We start from the raw sequence: 8553 nt of genomic DNA, 5'->3' as shown, positions 1-8553 counted from the left end.
AAAAGTCGTCACATTCACAGCAATCTAAACACCGTGTGGAAAAGAAGTGCTGCTAAATATACAGTATTACAGGCGCATTTACTACCTAGTTAAACGTGGTGCTCTATGCAAAGCTTGACACGTAAAGTTAAGTGCAGTATGTGCGCCCATCACATGCACTGTCAAAAAATTTTGAAGCCTACACATTTCCCGTAAACTGAGCACCTCATAAAGCAAGTAACAATAATGTGTGCACCCAAGTTTGTACAGCTGGAACATATCGTATACTATCACTGTTTTTCAGCATAAGGTTTCCAGTTGTCCGTCTGGTATATATTGGTGGTGCATGGGGTTGTCACACTGGCAACTGTTGAGCTTCTTACGACGTGATGTGGGTAGCTTGGAAAAAAAAAATCAGTCATGAGGAGGCGAGGGCTAAAATAGTAAACAAAAATAAATTTAAAAAAGAAGGTGTCTTCAACCATGCCTTGCAAAGATTTTGGCCCATGAGTTTGCTTTGAGTGATGAGTGATGACACATTTTCCGCCGTCTTGAAACAGGTTCAGTGATGAAGCATTTAAGAGTACGCTGATATGAGCAGTGTTTTGGAGGCTGTGGTTGACTTGTCAGGGTAAAAGAATCATGGTTACTCTAGTGAATAGATTTGTGATGCACGCCTAGGAAGAATGTATAAAGGAACACTGCATGTTAAAAAAGGTAGCATGGGCATAACATTGCTAATTTAGTGAATTAGTCTTGTGGATGGTATTTTAATGAATTTGTTTTAGAGATGTTTTTTAGAGAACAAAGCTGGCTATTTGCCCTACTGTATCGACTATATGGTTCATGCAAATGTACTACGCTTGATAGTAAACTTACAAAAATCATGCCTATGCGTATTTGTACTACCAGTTCCGAAGGCCCTACCACGCATTGAATTTATGAGAACATATTGCAGCAGACAAATTTTGAACAGAAGCAGGTAAAACTTATGCTGTGTTGATGTGATCTGTGTGACGAAGTATAGTAGTAAAGATATCTTCAGCGAATGCGAGAAAAAAGTAAACAATCTGACACATTCACAGGGTGTGCATCCCATTAGCTGGCGAAGTCCAAAAGCCTTATGAAATGACGAAAACTGTAGCGCATGCAAAAGAAAAAGGCCATATGTTTAGACGCAAATCCACGTATTTTAATTCACCGGTACGCACGCCCACATTAAACGTGATTATTCTGTTTTCGTAGGCAGTCTTCGAGCAATTTGCCAGCGTTGAATTTTCACGCTGGAGGCTGCGCAGCCCGGCGTTGGTGAAGCGTCACAGCTCACATAGTTCACAGACTTTAGACACGTCCTTCAGCGAAGCGGCACGTAAAGTCTGACACACAAACTCGCATTCATATATTAAACTTGGCCCCGCCGCGGTAGTCTAGTGGCTAAGGCACTCAGCTGCTGACCCGCAGGTCGTGGGCTCGAATCCCGGCTGCGGCAGCTGCATTTCCGATGGAGGCAGAAATGTTGTAGGCCCGTGTGCTCAGATTTGGGTGCACGTTAAAGAACCCCAGGTGGTGGAAATTTCTGGAGCCCTCCACTATGGCGTCTCTATTATTCATATGGTGGTTTTGAAATGTTAAACCCTACATATCAATCAACCAATCAATTATATATCAAACTTATTGAAAATAGAGCTTCGTAATGTGAATCAATAAAAACGCCGTATCTGCTAAACACTAGCGAGGAATTTCGTGCCAATTCTTCATGTAGTGGCTGACAAGGATGAGGAATTATGCCTGAAGTGGGTATACGCCTGAAGTGGGTAGGCTACGGTTTTTCACAAAAGTTTGGCAGATCCCACGTACCTGGAAATCGACGTTATTACAAGCATGCGGAGGAAAGGTGACCATGTTGCAATTTTTTTTATTCAGTGGAACGTCATGAAATGACACTAGATATATGTACAAATGTTGCACGCACAGACATATGTTGAAGAGTTGTAGATGTTTATATAACCAGTTGTTTGTACTTGCGCAACGATGTCAACTGAAACATGCGTATTAGGGACACCAGAAGCTCAGATATGAAGCACTGATGCTCGTGAAGATGCTGGCCCCGGACACTGCTACATAAACTTTAGTGCATGGCACCTAACCACAATTGACGTTAACCCGACGTGACGGCTCTATCGTAGAAGTACATATGTAATGTTTATAAAATTGAGTAAGCAACACTGCAACCACTATTGAGGTTTCACGAACATTAGCGTCTATTTAAAAAGTAGCTCTGAAACCTGGCATTGCTCTGTGGTAGAATGCTTGACTGCCACGCAGAATGCTTGGGTTCAATTCCTGCTCAGATCCTGAAATCTGTTATTAGCATTCGTCGGGGAGTCAACGCTGCCTGTGTCAGGTTTTTCTTAACACTGACATTTATCCTATGCCTTCATTGGGTCGACGCTACCGATGTCGGGTATTATTTAACGCTCACGCGGCAATATTGCACATGTGTGTTCTCGTCGTTACTAGGTAGATACTAAGTGTCAATCACCTGTGGCACATACCCGCATACCAGTGGCACATACCCGCTCGTGAGTATGTGCCACTGTCTGACGGGAAGTGTTTGACGACCTACGGGACGGGATTGTGACACTATTAATTTCTTGACCAGCGCGTCATATTCGTCAAACCATCTTACCCTTCCATGCAAATTTTGGTTGATGCAAATTTAAGGGGGTGACCACGAGAGCACACAAACGTAAGCGGCTACATAGAAAGATACGGTCAATGTCGCCCAAGTTCGCTAAGAAATTCTTCGCATTTTAAAGCATGTAAAAAGTTATTTATTTTTGTTATTGGACAAAACCTGTTGTATTTAACACTAAAACCTTTTGCGTTGATGTACAATTTTACGAAGCGTGAAAAGCAACCAACGGCCACTGAACTTGGCAGGCAGACGACAAAGCGAGCGTTCCCTCCGCCACGTTTATGTCGTCTGTTTCTTTGTTTCGCCGTTTGGTCGTGCCATCAAGGTATGCGGACTTCCATTTCTGAATATAATACGCGTTAACTAGATCCACTTAGAAACGTTTTGTTTTATAGAAGCTTTATTTAGGCAGTCGTATTCGCTTTTGAGCCGAAGCTTCGCTCAACACCAGCCATCACAAGCCTCGCAGACGCATATATCGTCATTTCCAGCGCTCCAACATCGCCCCTTAAGAAATTCGCATAGACGATGGCGCCACACTTCCCTCTAGGTATTTGTGAGAAACTCCATGGTTAGATACATCGCAGTATAGCACACAAGGCTTGGAGGCTTCGTAGATGTTAAGGATAGGCTCCACTGTCAAGCATTTTTTGAGCTAAGTGAAAGCCAGCTCACACTCCGAATCCCAGTTCCAGGTGGCGTCTTCGCTGAGCAGGCGTGTCAGTGGATGAGAGATTTGACTGAAGTGCTCGATTTACCAACGGTAAACATTGACAATGCCAAAAAAACACTGCAACTCATTAGGACGTGATGGTGTCTGAAACCGTAATATTGCACCCGCGTTGCTTCGTTTCAGAGTGACGGTGCCATGCGAAACTTTGTGTCCCAGGTACTCAATGGAGGTTCGAGCGAATTGACATTTCTTCAATTTCAGCTTGACGCTCACGCTTCTGAAAGATTTTAAAACGGCTCTAGATGCTTCAGATTGTCTGAAACGTGTCAGAATAGACAACAGTGTCATCGAACTAATTCGTGACTTGCTTCAAACGGTGTTTCATCAATATGAACTGGACGGCTCGCTCTAAGGTGGCCGGAGCGTTTTGAAGACCAAAAGACATGACGAGCCTCTCGTAGTAACTGATACCTCCGAGAAACGTCGTTTTCAGAATGTGATCGGGTGGCATCTTAACGCAGCAGCAACATGACGTTATCGCTAACGTCGAGAAGCACGTAGATTTCCAGAGAGAATAGAGAGCGTCGTCGATGCAAGGTACGGGTTGACAGTCGGGCACCGTCAATTCGTTTAGCAAGCGGCAATCGATGCAGAAGGGCGTGCGAGTTTCCCCCCCCCCCCCTTTTTTTTTTTCTCTGCCAGAAGTGCCGGTGCAGTGCATGGTGATGTAGATAGTCGCATGACACCTTGCATGAGAAAGTCGCTGATCTGTCTGTCCATTTCAAGGCTGTCAACTTCTGAGCATCGATAAGAGCTCTAAGAATAGGAACATTGTTGGTGAGATGAATGCGATGCATTTCGCCATCAATGCACCCAATGTCTGTTGGTGATATTGGGAGTGACATGGCAAAAATGTCATCGTACTTGTGGACAAGCTTCTTCAAAGTCAACTCTAGAGCTTCATTTAGATGTAGTAAATCGCAAACTTCAACTCCTTGCACGTCATGTTAGCCGTGGCATCGTTTTGTGTACGGGGGTGGAGGGTGCCATTTTTTTTTAGCGTAGAGTCGGGGTTTTGAGGTCTAGAGACAAATTAAAGATACAGGCACTATCGAAGCCAGTGTGTAAGTTGATCTTAATGCCTTGTAGAACGTGTGCCTGAATTTCTCTTGCCACTTTTCCGAGTTGTATCTTTAGATTGACCCAAAGTTTTAGTAGATGGTGTGACTTCTTGTTGAACTGATATACATGAATTCCTCATGATTCTCAGGTGAAGCGCTTCTAGCACTGATTCGCTGATACGTGTAATCATAGCATAAAAGATGTGAACGGGAAAAAATATATGCATCATTCGGTAGTTACAGTATTTTCGGTGAGAAAAAAAATTAACAGTGCAAAAATAAATAGAAAAGCAAAAATACTTATGCGTTCATCAGACAAAAAGAAAAAGGTAGCAGTGAAAAAAATCAGAAATCACAATAAAAAACAATTGAACAAACTCTGTAACTTCGTGATCATAATGTGTTTTGAAGCATAATTAAATTACTGTGGCTCATTCAGTAACAGTTAAGCCACAATTATAGAATCAGGTCTCGAAACTCCTCATGATCGTGAAGTTAGACAGTCATTCCTGATTCATAAATTACAAACCATATCAAACGAAAAAAAAACGAAAGCTCGGAAACGCTTACTCTCAAGTTGCCTTAGTTAATCACTACATTTTAGCAAGGACTGATGTATGTTGGTTGTAATAGTTCCCCTATTTGCCTGTTATTGCGTGCATAATGCATCTCGCCTGCGTCGCTCAAGGCTTGAATATACATGCTTTGTGAACTTTTTATATCGTGTTATATTTATTTTAATATTTACTTATTTATTTTATTCTTACTTTGCTCATTTAAGGTATTATATTTCTTCCTATGCATTCACATGAGATACTGTGCGTAGTATGCTGCTCTGTTTAAATTTACGCAGTGTGTGGTTTTGTTTTTTTTAATTTTTTGCTGTATTGTAGATTTGGTTTGATGCACAAGAGTTACCGCGCATCTAAGATGTGTCATCTGACTATTGCGAAATCTCACGTGTATTATATATAGACACGCCTACCAATTGATTTACATGGTTGATGTGCAATCTAGTGTTTGAAAAGTCACAACTTTGCCTGAAAGGCGAAGCAATGAATGCGACAGCAATAAATTGGAATGTCACGTGAATAATGGCAAGCAAGTCATAACGTGCCCCGCATTGCTCACGCACAAATAAGGCACTAAACGTACTCACAAGTACAGATGAACGAGAATAACCGCCGTATTCAGAAACGCTCTTCGACTCGAATTTCATCCTTCACTTGACTGAGTTTAGCACTGCGCCGCTGCTCGACTGAAATTGACGCTACGCTTCTCAAGAATCACTGCAGAATATTGCCGATAGGCAGTGACTGGATCTGCCAAGAGACGGCGCTCCCATCGACTTTTTCAGTCGATGGGAGCGCGTTCGAGTTCAGGCTGTCAAGGTGGATGGACGTGTTTTTTGTGCGCTCCGGATTGACTGCGCAGATAAGTGTTTTTGCATGTTTTGAGCTTGTCTCTATAATTATAACGCAGCGGTTGAAATCTTCGTAGCACTTATTTTATGGTACGGCTTTTTCGGGGGCCAGTCACCAGGTATTTATTAGTTAGTGCGGGTGTGTGTGTTTCAATTTTTTTGTTGTTGTTTTTTTTCTTTTGCCACCCCGTTGGGGAGGTGCGCGTACATTGAACACGCAAATTTTTGTAGTAGAGCTTGGACTTTCTTTTTTTTTCGTAGTGCAGGGCTCGAGTTTAGTAATTATCGAGTATAGGGACAATTGGTGTCAGAAAGGCATGGTTAAAAAGACTGTAAAGTGTTCAGGATGTGGAGTGGGTTTGAAAGTGGACCCAAGCGTAGAAGCGGATGGAGAAGAGGCTGACGCGAAGTGTAGGCAATGTGAGGTCGAGGAAAAAACGGAGAAAATGATGGTTGCCCAGAGTGAACTGCTGATGAGAATCGCCAAACTCGAGACTGCGTTGGCGACAGAGCAAGAAAAAACGAGGGCAATGGGAGAAAGACTGAAGTCCGCCGAGGAAGTGCTAGCGAAGCTGAACAAAGAAGCGACCTACCGAGAGAACAGTAGGGAACCGGCAACCAGAACGGTGGAGAAAGAAAAGCAATCAAGCTTGGAAAAAACAGGTTTAGCCGGTTCAACTGTCGCAAGGCCCAGCTTCAGTGAGGTAGTGGTGGAGCAGGAAGGGAACAAAAGATCCGGCGTCACAGGTGCAAGTAGCCCCCAGGTGCAGAACGCTCCAGCGGAAAAGTCACAGCATGTGATAATCGCCGGGGACTCAAATTTAAATCGATGCACAGAAGCCATCAAAGAGAGGGTAAGAGGTGACAAGAGGGTTGCTGTAGGGGCGTTCCCAGGACGCAAGCTGGAAGCAGTCATGAAGCAAGCGAGCGCAAAGCTCAAAACGACAGCTGATAGACGAAACCTCGTGATAATTTCAGGCGGTTTAAACGATGTCCTAAATGAAGATGCAGCAGGACTAGCAACCACATGGCGAAAGGCGTCGATGACATGCGCGCCACTTCTCCTCAGGTACTGGTAGTGATATGCACGATACCGGAGGTACCAGTGCGTGATAGCAACCTGCAAAGAGTGGTTGTCAACGCAAACCAAGAGATATGGCGGATGAGTCGAGAGAAAGGCTTTGAGGTGGTGGAAATAAACAGAGAGGTGCATAGGTGGGGGGGTTTTCAACGAGACAGAATTCACTTCGATGGGCGGCTAGGTCATGAGGTGGGTTGGCGACTTGCAGGACGCGCAGTAGCTTTTTTGGGGGGCAAGCGAGCCCTTCGGGGTGCAGGATAGCTAGTAACGAGGAAAACAACCAGGGAGACTCTTCGACAGGTGGTATGGACAGATACGATTCCAAAGTGGCACCAATATCTAAGATACGTAGAGTCCGGGGCATAAATAGACGTAGCCACGAGCGCCGAGCCAATTCAGACATAGGGTATATTAACATGCAGGGTGGTAGGAACAGGCTGAAGTGGGAAGAGATAGAAGAACAGCTAAGGGAAGAGAGGCCGATGGTATACGGTTTTGTAGAAACACATCTCAGGGACATGGAACAACCTCCGAACAATCCGGACTACGCGTGGGAGTATTGTAATAAAACAGAAGGCAGCAGAAAGGGGGGTGGTATTGGGGCATTCATTCATAAAAGTACAGACTGGCAAAGGGTCAAGCAGGAGTGCAAGGAACATTTATGGCTAAAAGGGAAAGTGGCAGGTCAAATGACACTCCTTGGTTTCGTGTACTTGTGGACGGGAGCAAAGGCCAAAGAGGAAAACCAGGCAATGGTAGAGTGTATATCAAAGAACATTCAGGAGTTAGGAAGAGAGTGCGAGATAATTATACTAGGAGACATGAATGCGCACATAGAAGATATAGATGGGTATACCGACCCGACAGGCAAAATGATCATGGATATGTGTGAAAGGCTTGATTTGATCATTTGCAACAGTACCGAGAAGTGTGAAGGGCAAATAACATGGGAGGTAGGAAGGCTTCAGTCGACGATAGATTATGCACTGATGTCACATAGGATGTATGATAAGCTCAGGGAAATGCACATAGATGAAGGTGGCTCCAGAAGTTTGTGTAGCGATCACAAACGTATCAAGCTCAGTTTTGGAAGAGCAGTGAAAGTGGGAAGGAGACAAGATGAGCAACTACAGGAAAATTTTTATCCAGAAAGGCAAATTGAAATAGCCACTAAACAAATTGAGAAAGTAATCACGGAGGATAATAAGACAGTGTGGACATACACGAATCTAATTAGACTCTTTGAGATAGAGCTTGCTAAGACGCGTGACAAGTCACCCCGGAAAAGAAGACACAAACCCAAAAGTTGGTGGGATGAGGAAGTTAAGAGAGCCATAGCAAAACGTCAGGAAGCCTCTAGGGAACACAGACATGCTAAGCAGCGGGGTGTACAGACAGATGATGTGGAAAGAAAATGGGCAACCTTTCTAAGCTGTAGAAGGGATGCATCCCTTCTGATCAATGAAAAGATTAGAAGGAAGGGAGCTCAGTGGCTGGCAGAAGTACATAAAAAAGATAGAAAGGCAGCTGCGAAATTTTGGAACCATCTAAACTCCCTAAGAAATGAGACGAGCCTAG

Source organism: Rhipicephalus microplus, chromosome 4 (assembly GCF_043290135.1).
Source record: "Rhipicephalus microplus isolate Deutch F79 chromosome 4, USDA_Rmic, whole genome shotgun sequence".
NCBI classification, from domain to species: domain Eukaryota; kingdom Metazoa; phylum Arthropoda; class Arachnida; order Ixodida; family Ixodidae; genus Rhipicephalus; species Rhipicephalus microplus.
This window is presented reverse-complemented; position numbering follows the sequence as displayed.